This window comes from Miniopterus schreibersii (assembly GCF_964146895.1).
Source record: "Miniopterus schreibersii genome assembly, chromosome: 6".
In the NCBI taxonomy this organism is placed as follows: domain Eukaryota; kingdom Metazoa; phylum Chordata; class Mammalia; order Chiroptera; family Miniopteridae; genus Miniopterus; species Miniopterus schreibersii.
This window is the reverse complement of record NC_138107.1, coordinates 75,264,130-75,285,645: the sequence shown is the minus strand read 5'-3', so window position 1 is coordinate 75,285,645 and position 21,516 is coordinate 75,264,130.

Sequence of the window (21,516 nt, the reverse complement as noted above, 5' to 3'; positions counted from 1 at the left end):
CTGGGATAGTTCATGCCTAGCAGCACTCCTAATCCAAAGGAATTTGATCTAAGAAGGGGACACAGCTTCCAAGCTATAGGATGAAATCCAAAGCACCATGGCAGAACTGACACTGTGTGGGAAAGCCTGTCTGACATGAATGAGTAAAGGAAAAGGGGACAAGGTCAAGAACTGAGGGAAGAGGCCTACAGGAAAAGGTAGGGAAGAAAAGCCATCAAATCACAAGTTTTAGTAGACACCAGGCACTGAGGGATACAGGCCTTTCCATCTATGGCATCATAATCCATAGACTCACCATTTCCAGGGCCATTCTCTCTCCCTCAGAAGGCACAGGAGGCTGTCTGCAGCACCGTATGGCCAGGGGCATCTCTGGCGGTCCTGTCCAAATGTCTTCACTTGGCTCCTGGGGCAACAAGAGATGGTAAGCTTTCACTGTGTGTAGGTGGACTGAAGCTCATAGGTATATATACTTAGATGACTAAGAAGGTTTAGTTTGTTGGTGGTTGTTTTTTTAACTTGAAAATATTTTAAAGTTAAATAAATAGACACTGGTTATGGACTTCTAAACAAAGGAACCAAGAAGAGCATTGCAGCATGCATTAGGAACACCTGTGGGCTCAGAAATACCTGTTCATACTTCCCAGGAAAAAGCTACCTTCCTTGGGCAGCTCTGAGTGCCACCATGTCCCAAGCCACTGAGCACTCCCTGGCAAGTGGGAGTCAAGGTGACTATGGCCACTATCAAACAACATTCAGTGAAATTCTGAGACAGATGGCAAGTAGATTAAAGAGTCACATTTTTGAGGATTCACAATAAATTCATTCTCTACCTTTAATTTAGTACATTTTCTTTGGTTAGCAGAAATATCAGTAGGATCTCATGACAAAAAGAAGTGGACTAATGTGCCACTGATCTAGGATTTTTAATTTTCAGTCTTAATGACAGCAAAAGATCAACAAATGGTCCCCTCAATTAATAGTTATTGGACGGGTTGTGCAAAGATAATAATGAGAAAGTCTAAATTATTAGTTGGTTTTACAACACTTTGTTTGGTTGTATGTACGGACACAACCCTTTAAACCTATAACATAAAGAGAATATTGCCTTGTTCGGCATATCCTTTAATGTTCATGTCACCTAGGCTTACGATTCCAGGATAAAGAATTCCTACTACAGCCACCACTACTCTTGGCCTAATGGATAAGTTACTCAGCTACATCCTTTAACATGTTCTATTGAACTAAAAAACCTTCAGAAGAAGTGCCACACTACCACCAGGTTTGCCTTTAGAACTTCCCTTTGCCTCTCTACTAAAGACCTTTAAAGAAATGTGATCCAACCATACCTTTTTCATTATTACTGTTGGGAAATTAGGAGGGCAGGTCTGCTTGTCACAGTTTACATGGCTGATGGCAACCAGAATTATCAAAAATAAAATTATAAACTCAAATTTATTTTTATCATTTGTTCCTGAAATGATTTAAAAAGCCAACTTTCTAACCTTGCGAGAATGTAATCTTAAGGATGTCTTTGGCAGGCTTTTGAAACAAGTCATTGTCAACCACAATGAAACAACCCAATTCACAATCTATTTGAAATCTGTCACACATAAGATGTAATTAAGTGTAAGAGTTTTTCAAAATATTTGCTTCTAAGTAAATTAGATCAGACTTAGATTATTCATACAATAATGTCACTCTCATTCATTTGCATCCTCATACATTTCCTTGAAAGGTGAGAAAAACATGTAGATACAGCTAGTGGTGGACAACCCACCAATCAACAGTTGCCAAATATTCTCCGCTTTCTTCATTCTCTCCAGGAAAGCTCCCTGTGATAGTGCATCCATCATGTACATCTCAAGAGAAAAAGATAAGGGGCTCTCAAGCACCAGTTCTTTTATGACTGTTAAAGAACAGTGTATCTTTAGCTCAGCTCCCAGGGTATCCTGAACTAGCTCTGTACTACAGAGCTTACTTCCCATCTGCTCTCTCTGCCTGTCCATTACAGTGGTTATTTTACTCATGTCTGTTTCCTCACTAGGACTCCTAGCCTTGAGACTACAGATGTGCCTTTTTATCTTTGTGTCCAAAGTTCAGCACAGTGCCTGACACATAATAAGAAGTCAATGCTTATTGGGTGAATGGATGGACAGACAGACGGATTGATGGCTTGATGGATGTTACGTAGAATAAATACAGAGGATAATGTCCACCTAAACCACAAACACTGCCTTCTTTTATTGAACTTTGAAAGTTCTGACAATGTTTTGAGAACCAAGGTTATGTTTTGACAAAGCTAATTTAGCGTTTTGCGAAGCATAACTTTGGAGCCCAAATGACTATGTTTGACAACATCTCTTTAAGTAAAACTGCATTTTGTTTAGACCAGGGCATCATGACTGACAAGTTAATTTTTGCCCTATTGGAAAGTTTTTGCAGAAATGTCTGACTGCACCGGCTACAGATTGCTCCTGATTTCTGTTGCTTTATATCCACTGACAAAAAGGCCTTGCACCCAAGAGTGCCATGTCTTACCAGGCCTTCCCAGAATCCTTAAAATGCAGTAAGAAGGTAACAGAATGTGAATTCTGCTAAAATGACTGTGAACAATATGTTTTAAAATATATATTTCTTTAAGGGGCAACGCCATTTGGACCCTGGGGTGCACCACTGAGAGGGAGGTAGATGTGCTTCTTTGAGGAAGGGCTTAATTCATAAGGTATTTTACTAAACTCCACACAAGCAAACCATATGACTCTGCAAATTTGTCTATGAATGGAATCATTTGTTCCCATTTAGTGCTTCAGACTTTCTGAGAATAATATTTCCAAGAATACCCAGGAGGCTTCGAAGTGAATAATCCCAGATTTCTCTCTCTCTCTCTCTTTTTAAGCCAAAAACTTTAGATAACAAATAACAAATTAAAACATTTGCAATTTATGGTTGAACACGGGCTGACACAAATTGGTTTGTGGCAAGTTTTCTGACTCGAGACATTTCAAAGAAATCAACTCCGACTTTAAAGAAGGCAGCGCATGGAAATAAATGGAAGGCAGAATTTAGCTTATTGTTTGGCTCTAGTTTCTTTTTCCTGTGCTATCTTTATAACGGCTGTAAGTAGCAGCTTAGAAGTGCTGGAGATCTTTATTTTTCTTTCCTTTTTTTTTTTTTTTTTTTTTCTTTTAAGAAAATTTGGCCAGAAACTTTGTTATTTGCATATAGTAGGATCTCAACAGCCCCTGTGGTTTATCTTGTCCACACTGGAAAGTGGGACTGACTGTGGACTTTAGGATTTAACACACATCAGCAGTAAACGAATACTGCGCTGAAAACGTATTCATTCCGAACTGAATTATCATCGCTGGTGACGCTCTCCTCTCTAAACCTTAAAAAGTTGAGAAATGGTAATACAAACCACATGGTTGCTTCATTCCACCGCCACTCTTGGCAGAGCCAGTGTTGCCTGGCAACCTTGCTGTCAGCTGGGCCTGTGGTAATCAGAGCCGTCTTGCCCTGTAGTTCAATCGAATGCTTTCTTTCTGAGAAGCCATCAGTGGGTGCTTTTTCTTCTTATCAGTCTTCTCAGTAATGTTTGAAAAGGGCTTCTGCGGATGAGAATATGTCCTCATAGTGGGAGCTGCTGAAATAGTAAAAAACAACAACAATCAAGTATTCTAGTGACTCTGCAAAGAAAAGCCTGCAAGCCCCGCCTGCGTGTTGCTCTGGACTTCGCCCCGCAGATGCACCAACCCGGCCTGACTGCTCGCTCCCTTGGCTCCTATTTCTTCCCGGAGCCCTGAGCCTCCCTCCCTGTGCAAACTCGTAGAGAGAGGACAGAATGGATGGAATTAAGAAATTAGGGTCTGAAAATGGAAAACACAAATGTGTCTTTCTTGTATTTGGCTCTGGGAACAATGACACTATCTTAATCCCGTCATACTTTGGAGGGAAATATGCATTTGGAACAAAACTGATGCTGACAACATCTCTTTAAGTGGGCCTCACTGTGACTGAGATGACACAAATTTGCTATGATAATTGAGCGTGTGAAAAGTGAAACTTCCAGGAAAGAGACATCAGCAGAGCAGTCCTAGCCATGGGGATGGTGTCTAATGCAATGTGAAAGTCAATAGGAAACTGGATTCACCCGGCAGAATTTTACTTCACTTTATAGCCAAATTGCATAAACAAAGACGTTCTTCATCTCTTCCTATTCCCTGTTAATTAGGCAAAATGATAACACATAAAGTGACTGGTAGAGTTCCTGCACATGGCTGGCACTTAATAAATGTGAGTTTGTTCCTCTCCAGTCAGGCAAATTTCCTTTGAGATCACTGGGTCCAGATCCCCTTCCATGCCTGTGCTACTCACTGGAGCTCTGCAGAGCTCCTTCCTCCCTTCAAGCACCTTCCATTGCTTCATCTTCTGCCTGAAACCTACAATGCCCCAGAGAAAGAGGGAGACTCTGAAGAGGAGTTGATGACAGTCCAACCGCTTATTTAAGTAAGCCCTCTTAAAGTGAGACTTTCTATGCCCTTAATCTCAGGATCCTCAAATCCAAGACCCTGGACGGGCTTAATTCTAAAGATGAGAATACTATGCTCCAGAAGGAGTGAGTAAATGACGCCAAGGCTCATAACCAGGAGACAGCCTGGCTCTTATCTTATGACTCACAGAGCAAGGGTGATTTTTGTTAGCTCACCTTCTAAAGCGGTTAGGGGTGCTTAGCAAACAGACAAGAACTTACACGTGTGTCTGGAACTAACAGGATTCACACAGAAGAGGTTGTACCATAATTAAAAACATATACATATTTTAGATTTCCATTCTAATGGGAAGAAAATAATTTGGGCTTTATTTGATGTTTCTATTCTAGTCTTTTCTTTCACAGCCCTGAAATACATGGAAATCCAATTACTGAGCACAGTCGCAGGCCTGGGCCCACACGTGCCTTCTTCGTTGCCCACGATCCTTGTTTATATGTACAGATTTGACTTTCAGGGAAATCATTTGCCATACAAATAATAAATGAAATTGCTTATATTTGCATATGTTCTAGAGTTTCCCAAGTGTTTTACACTTGTTGTCCTGTTGGATTGTCACTTCTGTGAAGCAGGCAGGGATAGATATTATTGCCCTTACTCTTGAGATAAGGAGACCAATGGAGAGGTGAAAAGTCTCAGGGAAATATATTTGAAGTAGACTGTCACCAGGTGGGGGAAGGCAACCAGATGGTGTTCTGTTTTGTTTTAAACTAAGATTCCAAACTAAGGCCAAAGTTAATGAAACTTAAAATACATATTTCATTATTTCAGTTACAGTGCATTTTGAACAACTTTTAAATAGCACAGAGGTGAATTTTTCATAAGTACCTTTCTCAGAAATCTGGGTCTATTTATCACTGTTTAACTGTCATCTTCCCGGAGACTTGATCAGGATGCTTTTTAAATGCACGCCTCTGTATCCATTGCCTTCAAGCCAGATTCCTCCTCGGCTTAACCCCAGGTGCACCTCTCACTCTCTCTGTATGTGGTCTCTTTCCTCTTATTAGCCTTCTAGAAACAATTAAATACACAGCTTTCGTTTCCTTTTCAGCCCCTGTGCATTAGCTACAGGGCTCTGTTCTGTCTTAAAAGGTCTCTCCCCAGATGGGTGAGGACAAGCTGATGGCTGGCATTTAGGGCGACCCTCAATTTCTGCAGAGCCCTCCTCCCCAGTCCCAGCTCTTCCCAATCCAAGAAAGCTTTCTCCTGGCATTGTCCTTTTCAGAATATGGGGGAGAGTTTTCCCTCCTTCCCCTAATTCCTTCTGCGATTAGCAGCATCAAGCTAGGGATAGTGACTTTCAACTACAAAACATCTCCGAAAGCCTGTTGCTACCAGTAACACAACATACAACTTTTAAACAGCTCCGTCTAATACCAGTTGTTCTAGCCAAAGAGTTCCTCTAAACTGATTTCTAAAATGAGAGATAGTCTTCCAGCACAAAACACTTTATGCTGGATTTTTTAATGGCAATTTAAATCATTTCATGACCCATTTATCCTTAGAAGCTCAACTTCTTTCCTGTTGTGCAGCTCAGTTAAATAGTGATTTCTAGCCCAGTGGTAGTGTAAGGGTCTCCTATGACTTCCAAAAAGCTTGAAGTGCTTGTGCATTTGGTATTAGAAATCTGCACAGGGGCCTTTTTAAGGGGAAAGGCCACAGGTAGGGCATCATGTGGATTTGGAGAATGGTCAATTACCTTTTTTATTTTTTAGTGGATTTTAGCTTTATGAAGATTTTAAAATTTATTTTCCTAGAAAACTGTGTGACTATCATTTGTCCCACATTTCTGCTATTTAAATGGTAATTTTCTAGAACTCAGGTACTTGTGTCTCAGGTCCAAAATGTGTCAGTAGTTATTTTCCCAGGCTTTACCAGGTTACCTTCTCTATCTCACTAGGTCTCCTAGACCTGTACTATCCAATACATTGCCTATACATGACTATTTAAATTTTAAAAAACTAAAAATTTAGATCTTCAGTTACACTGGCCACATTTTAAGTGCTCCATAGCCACATGTGGTTAGTGGCTACTATATTGAACAGTGTAGCCATAATACAGTTCTGTAACCACAAAAAGTTCTACTGGACGCCACTGCTGTAGTTTTTATGACCCATATGGACAGGGACTGTATCCGCCTTTCTTGTAGTGGCACAGGGCCTTGAGAATTTAGCATATAGTAAGCACACAACAATATTTGTTGAATAAATAATCCATCTGAGCAGATGCCTCTTTACTCCCAATGGGGGAAGACAGAGAACAGGACTATAAAAAGAATCCCTCATTGGAAAACAAATGAGAGCCTAGCTATAAATGATAGCTGACAGATGTGGGTAGGAAGAGTACCCATAAGACAAACAGGGGTGTCCTTATCCAGTAAATGCAAAGAGATTAATGTTCACAATGAGTTAAACATTCATTTGGCACTTACATTAAAAAAAAATTAAAATCTGGCTACTTAATCAAAACTAGGAGCTCTAATCATTGATCTACCAGCTCCTAGCGAGAGCTGTAACCAAAAGAAAACAAACCTATTACTGGGACTAAATAAAGAGTTCTTTAGTTGGTTCTCCATTAATTTAACACTTGCTTGAATTGAATATGCAAAGGATAAAAACTAGAATGTGGGGGAGACGTCACCAAGATATCCATCACACAAGAACTTCTTTCTATGAAGGCAGGCTCTAATGAGATAATGCACTTGGCTTCAGGAGTTTACTCATAAGCTGTTTGTTAAAATAATCTTTCCCACAGAAACAATGTCCCATGATGTGAGGTTCCAAGAGCAGCCTTCCAAAGCTAATGCCATCCATCCCATAGTCTGTTAAGACTGGGTGTACCACTGATTCTATGGGGAAATACATTCAAAGTTCTGATTCAGGGTGCTTGGATAGAGGCCTCACGTATCCATCACTGCCTGCCTTAACTCTGAAGAACTGATGGGGCTTTTGCAGCCTTAGGAGGCCCAGTAGGGTAGAAACTAAGATAAGTGCATGCAGAGACCCAGAGTGCAGAGGTGGGCAGGGCTCTAGAGTAAGGAATGGGATGAACAGGGGGAAAGAAGCAGAACTAGGGCATCTGGGAGATGCTGAGGTAAAGGTACAGTGGGGGGGGGGGGGAGCAGTAATGGAGGAATGAAAGGGAACACACGTTGCCCCTTAAATATCACCTGTCAAGCAGCTTGACCCCGTCCCCTCCCTCACTACCATCAAGCACTGTGATAAAACCCTTACATGGCTTGTGGCTTCTCAGTGCTTCTAAAATAAAGACAAGAATCCTACTTTGACCTCAAGATTAATTTGGCTCCTCTCATGAGTCACCTGAAGTTGCCCGTCACCTTCCTCCCCAGCCACACTGACCGTCTATCACCCCCATGCCCCATGCCACCTCAGATCTTCCAGTACGCTACTTACTCAACCTGGAAGTTTATTCATTTCCTTCTGGGGTGAATTAACTCCTGTTCAATCTTCACATTCAGCTTTTACCTCTTGCTCAAGAATATCCTCCTTGAACCCCTAGATTAGGTTCAACTTCTATTTCTTGCTCATAAGCATCATGTACTTTTCCCTCATCACATTTATCAGAGCTGTGATTTTACATCGTTCACATAATTGTTCGATTAATGGTATTTTTCCCTCTTGAGTCTAGACTGTGCTCTCCAGGAGGCCTATTTTCAGGGTCTGTTTCTCTCACTACTATGTTCTTAATGCCTAGTCTAGTGCATGGCACATAACAGGCATTCACTAAACACAGACTGAGTGAATTCGTAAGTAAATGAGGGAAATGCAATGAGAGATGGTTCTCAGGCTTGAGACTGGGGACTTTTGGGGTTAGCCCTCCCTAGAAGAGATGCCAAGAGGGACAGTGTTTATGTGTCCACCCAGCTGTTTGTGAATAAGGGGGACCACAAGTGCGGAACTGGCCTGTGTTCATTTGAACGTTAAAATGTTTATGCAGTTCGGTATGTTTTTCCATTCTTTCCCTCAAGCCATCCTCCTTTCGTTTCATATGTGATTTATTCCAAGAGGCTTGGACTGAATTTTTAGTACAATTGAGAAGACAGGAGGTTCTGTCCTCCAACAGAACGCACACTTCCTCTCCTTAAAAGAGAAAAGTACTTTAGAAAACTAAACTGTTCACAGACCACTCGACTTAGAATTGCCAGGGAAAAAAAGAATCAGATCAGAAAGTTGCTTCTTTGCTTTACTTTTATGGTCACAATGAAGTAACAACAGATCAAGAAAATAAATGTGCCTAATTGTATGGCTGGTAGGACCTGGAGGGGTTTCATGACAGGGAGCACTTGTCTTCCTAAATGGAATTCCCTCTAACGGGCTGGCCTCCTAAGCACATCCTAGGACCGGCGCTTTGTGCTCCTGACCTACGGGGTGAAAACCGAACGCGGCAACTTTTTCAGTACTCATTTTGTTGTGTCCTGCTAAAGTCAAAAGAATCACTTGTAGAGGCAGAAAATGTCATCATTTTTGCACTTACCCTGACCCCAGCATCTAAAAATACAAAGTGCTGGAATTTCTAGAGCAGGTGACTTGGAAAAAAAAAAAAAAACACATAAAGAGGCCTAATTGTTTAAGGTCTAAATGTAGTGCACAGAAAAAGACAAAAATAGGGAAGTGTCTCTCCAAGTGACCCAGCCTGCATAAAACTGGGCACACAATTCATTTGCAAGGCTTTTGGTCCCTGCATATTTCCTAAGTTGAAAGAGAAACATTTCATTTTTGGCATTATGGATAACGGTGTCATCTTGGCTACCTTCTGTCTACAAGTGGAGTTAATTTTAGTCTGACCCTCATTTTGAACACATGGAGGAATTTATAATACTCGTCAACCTTTGATAGCCTGTAAGTCTCGGAGAAAGTACCTCGGGTTTGAAGAGATTTCCCCACACGTGTTAGAGCCAGAGAGCGTGGTGGTGGGTTTAGCAAAACTGCCCCCGGGATTGTATATATCATTGTTGCTGCCCGGGGCTTGCCTTTTACAATTTATCTTTTCTTTTTCCCCTTGAGATGTGCTCTACTTCTTAGTTTAAATACACGTTTCAAAACCCTTCCTTTTGGGTTCTAGAGTGAAGGAAATTGATCACTCTTGAACCGTATGTTTTTAATTGACTTCCTCCTTCCTGGCGAGGAAATTAACTTGCAGTCTCCTCTTATTTGATCTGTTAAACAGTGTGTGACACCTTCCCAGACAACAAGATTTAATGAGATCCTAACTGCTGTCGACTTCACCTGATAGAGGAGGCTCCACATTCCCGTGTAACTTTTAGAGATACAACAATCAAACTTACAATTGAATTCTACTGCAAAGCACACTGACTGGCGTCGTCTATAATATACGGAAACAGCCAGCTCTCGTCTCATTTTTCTCTGCCAGTAACAAGCCACTCTTTAAAAATCAATTGCCTTCTTCCTGTGCAGAGTTGCTAAAAGTGGGTATCTGATGCCTGAACTCTAAAAGTAGGTTTTTTTCAGTCTCATATCAGTTGTTTTAATTCTCATTAAAACTGAAATTTAATGTTTGAACTGAGGCGAATTAACAATGTCTGAGGACAACTAGGCCCAAATATTTCACAGTCCATTGCAAGAGTTTGTTGTTGTTTGTGCTGGTTGTTTGCCAAACTGCCACCTGGGCAACCAGGTCGGTGACCAAACAGGTGACAATGTTCTCACAGTCTCACAAAAACACACCCAGCACTCAGGTTGCCACACTGCAATTCCTTGACTTCAAGTGCTTTATAGATTTTCCTGTTGTTCGTGTGGTTATCATGCATTGGTGAGAAAAACAGGCTCAGGAATTCCAGATCCCAGCCTACCAAGGGAGGGCCGACTTCTCAGAAGAAAACCGCCTGCAAACCTCAGAACGCCATACAGTGAGGACCTCCAGGGAATTCCACTGCCTGCAACAGCCTATCTTCCTAAGAAGGAAACTTCCTAGACTGTCTTTGCAAACATTCTTTACCGTGGGGAAATTCTGTGACTGACTTCCTGGGTTCCTCCATAATATTGCCTCAACCAAACACAAAACATATTTGGTGCCACCACACACACACACATACACTATGTGTGCATCTGCTCTGACCACCCCCCAAAGCTAGAACTTTCATGGAAATGAATTTTTTCTTAGTAATCAATTAATCAATTTTCCTAGAATGAGTTAAATTAATTGACATCTTCTTGCTCAAATGTTTCCTTCATTTACATGTCTTTCTCTTGCCAGAGTTCTGTCCTCAAGAGTTTATTCTTAAGACACAAAGACTTTCTTTTGCTATCCTACCTTCTTTTACTATAATCTCATTCTCTTTTTATCTCCCACATCATGTATTCATTTTAGTTTTTAAGTAGCTCTTTTAATAACTTGGAAATAAAGGGTCAGTTGGGAAACAGGAACAGGGAAAATGGAGCTTTGTCATATTTGTAAAAAGAAGAGATGAAGCCAAATAAAAACCATAGGATCTGTTATTTTAGTCCGTCCATAATTTTCCCCTGACCAAGTGTAATACTTCAGACTTTCTCCCTCCCTGGTTCTCACCGAACTGACACACTGCAGGTGCCACAGTTTAAATTCAACAATGAAAAAAGTCCATTTCTTTTCTAGTTCCGCAGCAAAGACATCAGAAAAGATAAAGTTATCATGAGCTAATTACAGTCCTCAAAAATTACCTTTGTGCTTTGCAAATATGCATTTTTTTCTTTGCTAGTGATGAAGTTGGCAGTTTAAATAAAAAACACTATTTAAAGTAACAGAGTACAGTTATATAACCTTTTCACATAAATCACACAATAACTCTTTGTGCTTTGTAAAAAAAAAAAAAAAAAAAAAAACCTGCTGTGCTTGTTAAGATTTATTTATATAATAATTTATGCAAAAGATTTTTTTCCTTTTATAAAAGTGGATGTTCTTTTTTTTAACCTCTGGAACTTGCAGACTAGAGGGTAGAAATATCCTCCAATCACCACTTTTAGTTACACACACTCCAGCTACCAAAAACTCCTATTCAGGTAGTGTTTTGGTATTATCACACAGGGCTTCATTTCTAAGCACACTAGAAACTTAAGGAATAGCCTCTGCCTACTAATAAATAAAAAAGTAAAGTCAAAATCCAATCCAGTATAAGGATTCCTTTTCATTCACAAATCACACCAAAATCTGGTCTTTTTTCTGTTTTTCAGAAATGCTATTTTTCAAGTATGTTTTAATGAGTGAGGGGTCACTGAAGCCTCCATTGGTTCTCCACGGAATTCTTCTCCCAGGTTCTTGTTCCTCCCCTCGGCCTCCAGCCCGTTCCTCATTTGCTCCACTTAATTTTATTCCCTGATTTAATTCTAGAAGCAGTAGACTTTCATTATTTACAATGATGTCCCTACTATCTAAAAAGATACTCCCTATAAAATATCTTGACATCAAGTTGATCTTACCACTGACCAGCCCACCCTGAACAGTCAGGGCAACACATAAGTTGCTAAATGCTAAGCTTGGCTCAAAATGACCTACTTAAGGAAGAATGATCCTTTCATGGAGATAAGCCTAGTAGAGGCATTTTATTGGTCAAATATATCTATTCTAACTCTTGCTGAACAGTGGGGTTTCTGAAGACAGGGAAACCCACAAGGGCTTTCTTGTGTGCCCTTATCTTCCATTGAGATGCTGACCTAACTTTTAAAAGCTATCTCCATGGAAAATTCTGGGCTCCACTCCAAAACCAACCAGTAGGAGGTGGCTCTCTTAATCAGTGGCTGTGTTCCGTCCTTATATAAACAGGTTAAGCCAGCTGCCAGAGCCTCTGCGACCAATTTCAGCTCACATTACGCTTGGCTAGAAAGATGGGCCTGAACCAAAGCTACATTATGAAAGTAGAGAACTCTACCTCTCCTTGGTTTTAGCAAAACACCTGGATAATTGTTCAACGTGTGTCCCAAAAAAATGTATACACACTTAGACTAATTATTAATTCTAATGGGTTAAATCTGAAAAGAAACATCAATTGAGCTATCAAAAAATGTATATGGATACATTTTTTTGGGACACCCTATATGCTGACCTGAATCATCAGCAATTTACTTTTGTTTCCCTGGGAAAATGAATAAAATGTGGTACATGTTTATTGCTAGAATGGGCAAGATTTTACCAACCTGACAATTAGAGGTAATGGCTCAAAAAGAAAAAAGGAAATTCGATTATTTTAATTGATACAAAATTATCAAGCTACTTATTTTCCTAAGATAGTGGTAAAGTAATAAAAGTAGAAATAACTCTTTGGTTATATATGGGATGGAGTGAAAGGGTGGGACTTGATTAACTGAAAAGATATCCTCCCACCAGCTCTTCCACAAAAGGCCCTCATCGCCCAGGATGGAACTCAGAGAGTCAGTCTGTCAAATCAACAGGCATAACTAATACTGAGAAGCTCTGCTGACAAAAGCTGTTACTTTCCTCAGGTGTCCATTCCTCTCCTCAAAATGAGTTACCCCAAAGTAACAACAAACCACATAGAATAAAATCTAAATAACTGGAATACTAAAACAGGCTTCTGAGCTACATGTGGAGATGTTGGCCAGAAATAATCAAGGCAAAAAAGATGAACCATCATTTCCACTTGCCAAAAATAATTTAAACTTGATTATGGCTTAGTCATTACACTAAAAGCATTAAAAGAAACAAAGCAAACAAACAAACAAAAGCCTTCCCATGCAGTGTGTTCTTAGGTCAAGCCATATTTGAATGACTTAGAATAACTTTTTTCTCTTTTGCTACCAGAATTGAATGCAGACTATGGAAGCCCTTATCTGATCTTGTTTTCAAACACATTTGACAGCTACTGCAATGCTAGTAGGATTCCTCTGTTTTTTATTTTGACAGCATAACACTATACCCATGGGAGCTGAGCTTTTCAGGTGTTAAAGAGGATTTGTTATAAGAAAATGATTATAATAGGATTTAATGTAATTGAAAGTCAAGGTACAGTAGCCATACAGTATATCAGAGAGAGTGTCAAAACTTGCAGCGAGGGTGGAGTACCTTTTGCTAAGTAAACAACAAAAGTAGAGAGAGAAGAAAATATTCTATGCACAACAGGATCTACAAGGTTGGCCAACCTGATAAGCCTGCCCCACCACAGTGGGATCAAATCTGCAGGTGCTACAGTGCTTCCCTGGCAAGAGGGGTCATGAATAGGTGCAACCTTCCCACCCCACAAGAACGTTTCGAAAACAAGTTATATAATAACCCAAATTCTTGTCTAGAACTTGACAGGCAATCACCATAGGCCCTCAGAGGCTCCAGGAGGCAAAGGCCCATCCCCGAGCCATTGCCCTGGCTCTTCCAGTCTCAGGAACTAGCGTCACTCTGGATCTTCTCATGCCTTTTTAGGTTTGCCAGCCTGGGTGGGCACGAGCACACGTGCACACACATGCACACCAGGCAAGAACTGGCTGGCTCTCCAAATGTTTCACTCCTTTTCTTGACAGTGCCATTGCCTCCCTTAAGAACAATCATTTTTCAAACATCATAAGACTTTCCCATGAAAATAGGCCAATGAAGAATGCAGGTATCATACCTACTTCAGGCATCATAAAATAATAATTAGCTCTCAAGATCAGAACTTGGGGGCAGCAAGCAAAAGAGAATAACTGAATGTTACTCCTCCTCTCTGTCATTATAGGGCCTCTGCCTTCCCCTGAACTTGATTCCCTGCTTTTCAAGATGTCATTAGGCCATCTTGATCATAACTACTAAGCTACATTTTGGTTGGCTTTTTATTGCTACCTATGATTCTGTAGATGGGCCCAAACAGGACCTTAGACAAACATCTGGAGAGCACTCTTTCCAATCATTGCTGCTAGTCCTTTACTGCTGAGGCATCCCATAACAGCCTTTGGAGAAGAGAAACATCAGTGCAGGCAAGACCAGGAACTTATTATCATTGCTATTAGCATTAATATTATGTATGTATACATTGCATTTCTCAAGTATGAAAGTGATTTACAGAATGACACAACAGCAAATGGCAGGCATGGACTTGTGAGTCAACTCTTTTGAGGCACTATTCTGCCAAACCAAGTGCATTTCTGCATACCTTCCCAATATCTGCTAAAAATTTAGGCATCACTGTAGTATTTTTTAAATATAAAGTTTTTTTCTTCTAATTTTTCTGCCTCCAAGTCATGAGCAGGCATTTCAGGAGATTCATATCACACTTAAGGAACTCTCTTCTTCTTTCTTTGTATTTTTTTTTTTTTAAATTGGCACCAACACGTGTTGTCTTTTCCCCTCTGTAGGGTTTCCCTTCCATCTCCATGCTAGTAAGTTCTCTAGATACCAGTATAAAGGACAAATTATAAATAATCCAAAATGTGAATAAATGTAAACACCACTAGTCAGCCACCACTGGACAGCCTATATATACATATATATGTTTGTAAAGTTACAATTAGCATTTTCAAAATGCTTTTACACTTATATCAAAATATATGTTTTTAGTGATTTGAGAATTAATAATATTCCACCCTAAATCATGATGTCATTCTAAGAACTTTATATTCAAAGGACCTGTAAAGCTGCTCTGTTTAGAACCCCTCACCTCCCAGACCGATGACAGAATACCACATTAAAGCAGTGTTGTTACCTCTACAAAGCAGGCAATCAACTAATTACATGTTTTGATCAAAATATCCTTCTCTTTTAGAATTTCCATTTTTTCTGCTGGGTTAGAGCGGTCTGTGCAGTGACAATCTCAGTGAGTACTAAATGTTACCGTATGCCACCAGTAAGCCAATCTGTATGAACCAACATCACAATTCAAACATTCACTCTGCTTTTTCTATCAACTTTCCTGTTGCTTGTTACAACTCTTCTGATTTGAACACATCTTTTATTCCAAACCTGTCTCCCCAAGCCTCGTCCAGCATCATTCTACATTAAACACACAGGCGACTCCCACTTCAGCATGCTTAATAAAGAAGTTTTGTCATGAGCCACCTGCTCCTGCGATCACAGCTCTGCCTGTGTTCTTTCACGCTCCGGGAACTTTTACGTCGGTTTCTTTTGCTTTGCTCCTTTCGCACAGTCTCCTTGCTAAGGGCTCTCACCCCCAGTGCTCCTGCCCCGGGCAGCCCACCAATCGACAGCTGCCAAGTGTCATCCTTCCTTCACCTTGCCAGCCAAGCTTCCTCTTCTGAGAAATACGTGTGGTCAATCCAAAATCAACTTGAGTTTGTTCATTGTTTTGCACTTTAGAATGATCACTACCTGGAATGATAACATGGACTTTAGTCTCCAAATTTAAAAATGAGGATTCTGATGTTTTTATTTGTGAAGATCCAGTATCATAATAATTTCGAAAATATTCAAAATAGGCTCCTTTTGGTCACAACTCGAATTACAATCCTTCACCCCCTGTGAATTTAGGCATAATCATGTGTCTTGTCTTAGCCAGTGAAATAAATAAGAGGCAATGTGCCACATTCCCTTCTCCAGGGAGCATCAGTCGGGATGGAACTCAGCAGCCTGAGTGATTCTGAGGAGCAGAGCCCCCCCCCCCCCACACACAACTTGCAGTGACCTCTAGCAAGTAAATCTTTGGTAGGATTTGTAGCCACAGCAAACCTCTATCATCTTGACTAACTTAGAGATAGCAGTTTGTCCTTTCACTGAGTGTCACTGCAGGACTCATCTCATGATAACATTGCTATTGTATTCCAAGTATGTTTTATCACTTATTTTTGGTTATTTTGGGGGGGTAGTTTACCATTTTCAAGTCTCAGATGGAAAGCATAGGCATAAAGAAGAAAAATATTCCATCGGTGACTTCTCAGCAATCATTTCTAAAGGCAGAATTAGAACAGATCTGATGTCCAGCCAGTATTCTCTCTTCTGAACCAGAAATTACCAAAAAAAAATCCAGGTTACAATCCACTTAAAGGGATAGCCATAGAGATATGGACTGTTAAAGCTGGAAGAGCTTCAGAGCTTACCTGATCCACGTACCTTGTTTTAAGATGAAGATCCTGAGGCCCAATGGGTTTAAATGAGTATCACAGCTAAGACCACATATAACCTAGTTAGAGACTGCAGAATACAAAAATTTAGCTCCCTCATACCAGGGCTTTTTTTGATAACGTATGTGCCCTAAATGAAAAGACACTTCTTGAGCACTCTAAGAACATGTAAGCATATTCCTGGATATCAAATTAACAAACTTAATCCAAAATTGCTGGATATATCTTTCATATCTGAGTTATTGTTATAAAAAAAATTTTGCCTAGAAAACTGGATAACCACTTGCAGAAAAATAAAATTGGACACCTATCTCATACCACTCACAAGAAAAACTTGAAATGGATTAAAGTCGTAAATATAAGACCTGAAACCACAAAACTAGAATAAAGCAGGGGAAAAGCTTCTTGACATAGGTCTTGGTAATGATTTTTTTGAATTTAACACCAAAAGCACAAGCAACCCATCTAAAACAGGTTGCTTCCCACCACAAAGCAGCTTCATTTTATGCCCCCTGAGATTGCAGCTCTTTGGAGAACTGTCACATGACCATTACCCTTGCCAAGAGGAAGACTTAGTTTCTAAGATCATCACTTGCCAAGAGGAAGACTTAGTTTCTAAGATCATCACTTGCACTTCACTTTCATTCCTACAGGGTCAATAGTGGAAGGACAACACAGAAGAGAATGACTCTATCTTAAAGCATCAGCCAGAAACACACTCTCCTGGCTCTCATATAAAACTCTGTAGTTAGCCTAATGAGAATGCAGACTTCTGCTGCTCTGGAACTACTTAAAGGTTGCTCTCTGGTTTCTGTGGTAAAGTATCTTGAAGTTCTACTTTCAAGTGTAAGTGGGTGGGAGTTGAACCGGCACAAAAAGCCAAGAGAGATTGTCAGTCTTCTGATCCACCTTTATCAGGTAGAAGGGAAGCTTTGAGGTTTATACTCAACTAGCTTTGGAGGCTCAGTTTTTAAGATTTCATATAATTCACCCTGAACCAGTCCCCAGAGCTTCCAACACTCCAAAAAATGGACAACTTGAATTAGAAGGGGGTGGTGTGAGCAGGTTTCTCTCTGCTCAGTCATCCCTCCTCATTTTGGGACTACCTACCTTTCTGCTTCTCAACATGGATCCAAAGAGACTGAGGCAGGGGTGGGTGGAACTCATTAGAAGATACAAGTAATTTAAGAACGCAAACCAAAGAAAATTGATATCAAACAAAGACGTTTTCCACATTGAAGGTTTAGATTTTTTAAAAATAAACTCTATAAAGGAAACTCTAAAACCTGCTGCTATTATTAAAGGGAAGATGAAATAATAATACAGGCTCAAAACCGCTCCTGCAGACCTGGTATTTCCACTTGTTCTACTGTTTGATCTCCACTACAGAGAGGCAGCACTTCACCAGCATGCCTTTTCCTCCAGCAAACTTACCGTCCCAGTACTTCCTTCTAATGGATTTCTGCTCAACAGATTTATCAAGACATTTGAACACAGGCTGCCTTTCATGTGGTGAGATGGAGAGACCCTTGAGGGAAGGAGAATTGCCAGGAAGCAAACAGATTGAGGTCGGAAGCAAGCAAAAGGCAAAGGGCTAGAAAGAAATTCAGAGGCCTGGGTCTGGAGGAGCCCATCCACAGCCAAGCACAGAGGCCAGGAACGACAGCATGTCCTTGTCTGGCCACCTGCCGGGCTCTCTGCTCACCTAAGTTCCTTAAACCCATGATCACATTTCACCTTCATGGTCACCTATGAATAGGTACTATGATTATACCTATTTCACATGTCAGGAAACTGAGGCTTGGAAACGTCCCACGCTTTCCTGTGCGCAAACAGCTAGTAGTAAGTAGAAAGGAGGAACTAAAACCCTGTGTGGCTGAACATTAATAACCCTAGTCGAAAATTCATCAGACCCTCGGGTTCACAGACGAATTTAAGGAGTCCATAAATCCTTTGAAATTGTACAGGAAATATTATGTGCAGTTTTGTTTTCCAGGGGAAAGTGCCTGCAGGCTTTACAGATTCTCAAATGGGTTTTGTGCTCCGAAATGGGGACTGCGCTGTTCAGAGGGTGTTCAGAAGCCAGCTCCCACGACTTCTCCCAGCTGTATGGTTTGCACTGGCGGTTAATACCTCTGAATCTTCATTACAGATTCCAAAGGTCTTTTCCACCTTTAAAGTACAATGGTTCTAAGGGGAGGGGGCATGGGGGACATCTGTAATAGCATCAAAAATAATTTTTTTTAAATACAAATGGTTCTATTATCTTAAATGTCCTAAAGAATAGTCAAGACATATGAGGAACTTTCCTTCTGCGTGTCATGATCCCTCCCCACCCTACATGCACCCCCAACTTTATACTCCCACCCCCTGCTACATCACCTGTTTTTATCTCTCCCACAATCGGACATAATATATCCAATTGCCACAAGCATTCTTCATAGCCTTTGCAAACGCTGGTTATATGATGCATGGAGTATGAGTCAGGCTAGGGGGAAAAGGGGCCTCTTTTCAAAGTTTATATGTAACTGTGAGAGCATTCAAGCATGTGCTGGCATGCCAGCCCTCTGTTTGAAAAAAAAAGAAAAAAACTGTTTGCAATAATGTTTTCCTGCTCAAAAGTGGTTCAGAGACATCGGAGCCCTTGAGAGTGGTTTGTGTAATGGGGAAGGGTGCGCATGCTCAGGGGGCATGGAGGGACACTGTAACCCACAACCACTTTTCCACCTTAAATTTCAGCTCCAAAAAGGTTCTCCAGCCTCATTCCCCTCAAAGTCAAAAGCTCCAGTTTAAATTCCTTACTTGGAAGGTCATTCATCCTCTCATAGCCAAAAAGCCTGTTTGCTTTTGTCTTCCCACTTACTTTCAAATGAAAATATCAGACCGCAGACCATCTTGCTTCTCCAGCTCAAAAATTAATTACATCATGTCCAGAAGTGAAGGTTGCTGAAAGTTATTAATGTATTAGTTCGGAACACTCTGCATTCCGAGAGCTTCTACATGAATGCACAGATGCTTGTTCTCAGCCTGACCTGATCAGTTTCTGGATGGTGAGAGGCAAAAACCACGGTCACAGATTGTCCCTTCATTCCCTCACTGTGCTCACTCAAAAGCACATTGTCAAGTACATTTTTATTATCTTAAAGTGTATTTATTTATTTCCCAGTGTTTGCCAGCACACCCTAGAAGCTTTTAGAATAGGACTTCTTAACCTGCCAGTTCTGACCATTTCTATTACTTCTATCAACCATTACTTCTACTGCCTTGGGATTATAATAGACCTTGAAATTAGCAGTGTTTTTCTGTTTGTCGTGTCAGCCTACCCGCCAGTGGTGGCATGCCAAATATATCAGCTGGACAGCAGACTATATGTCATACGTAGCCTGGGTCTCTATCCTTGCCACTTTGGGCAGAGCTCCAGGCCGTGGCACGGGATTCACGGATGTCAGCAAGCTAGCGCTCTAGAAAGAAGAAATAAAGGCCTGATTGTTTGGGGAAGGGCTCTGCAGATGTAGAGGTAATAGTGAGAGCTAAAAACTTTTAGTTAAATTTTTAGAAATACATTTTGGGATTTTTTTATTTTATTTTACTTTTATTTTTTTAGGATGAGACAGGAAATGGCCAGGCATGAACCTATGATTACCCAGGATTCTCTGCACTGTCTACTTAGAGTCCATCCAGATATAGAAGGAAAGCTAGGGAACCAAGGCTTGATTCTTCAGCAAAAAATAAAGACAAGAGGATCAGAATACAAAGTGACAGATTGAAAATGTTAAAATTTGGTGGTCCTTCACAGATGGTCAGAGACACTCTACTTGGGCATTTTAGGGGGGTGTACTTCCCATAGGCCCCGAGGAGACCAGGATGGGCTATAAAGGATCACCAGGAGTCATCGTAGTTAGAGGAGCTAAATGGTGGCAACATGGGGCAGAGGCTGACTTTGGAGGCTCCAGCCAACCAAGCACAGAGCACCCATCCAGGGCTGGAATAAGTTTTTTGAATCTTAAAGATATAAAAATAAAGAACTACATGAAGAATACAGGACCTGCAAGTCAAAAGATCTTGTACTCAGAGCATCCTCTTTTCTAATCTGTAAAATAAGTGAATTAAATTAGATGATATTTAGGATTTCTTCTCTAACTACTCTCCACAGTTCAAAGATTTTAAATATAAATAGCCTCTGTTCTGCGAATTTGTTTCCTATTTGAGTTTTCTCTGTACTAATTTGCAACCTTGCCCACATCAAGCACACTATTTTTATTTTGACCCATTTGCAAAACTGGAGTTGGGGTGGGAAAGTAAGAGCCATGTTCTGCTCTTTGCTGATTTTTATTTCATATATTTAACACTGTGGTGGTCTTTCTGGACTTAAGCTAAGAGAGGATAGCTAGAGGAACCCAAGAGTTGGTGAAGCCAAAAGGACCAAAATTCCAGCTCAAAAATATCTTCCCCACAGTGCTCAGCAGACCACTAATGGCAGGTGAATCTAACTCCTCTCTAGAGCTGTAAATTCTGTGCCTTCCTCATCCATCCCCTATGAATGCATGAGTTTTACACACCATGGTAACTATGTATTTTATTAGAGTGAAGACCTATCTTAGAAAATATGAGTTTCTAAAGAGGAGGAGAAGAGTCAAGTGGAAGCTGTTAACCTTCAAAAATAGGACATTTGGAAAAGTTTCATGCAAGAGAGGTCAAAGGTTCTGAATGCCAGGAGACAGAGAGCATGACTCTGCAGGTCCTTTGGAAGGTAAGGGATCTAAAAAGGGAATGGATCCAGGACTCTGTACAGAGGACTCTGTACAGTGGTTTTCCATAAAGCTCCTCTGTTGGTTAGCCCTGGAGAGCCCACCTAGGCCAGTAGTGGCACACTGGAAACATAAGTTCACTCTGGCCAGCTGGGGCTTTCCAGATAGAATCCAGACTAATGAATCTAGTCCCATCCAGGTCACTCTCTA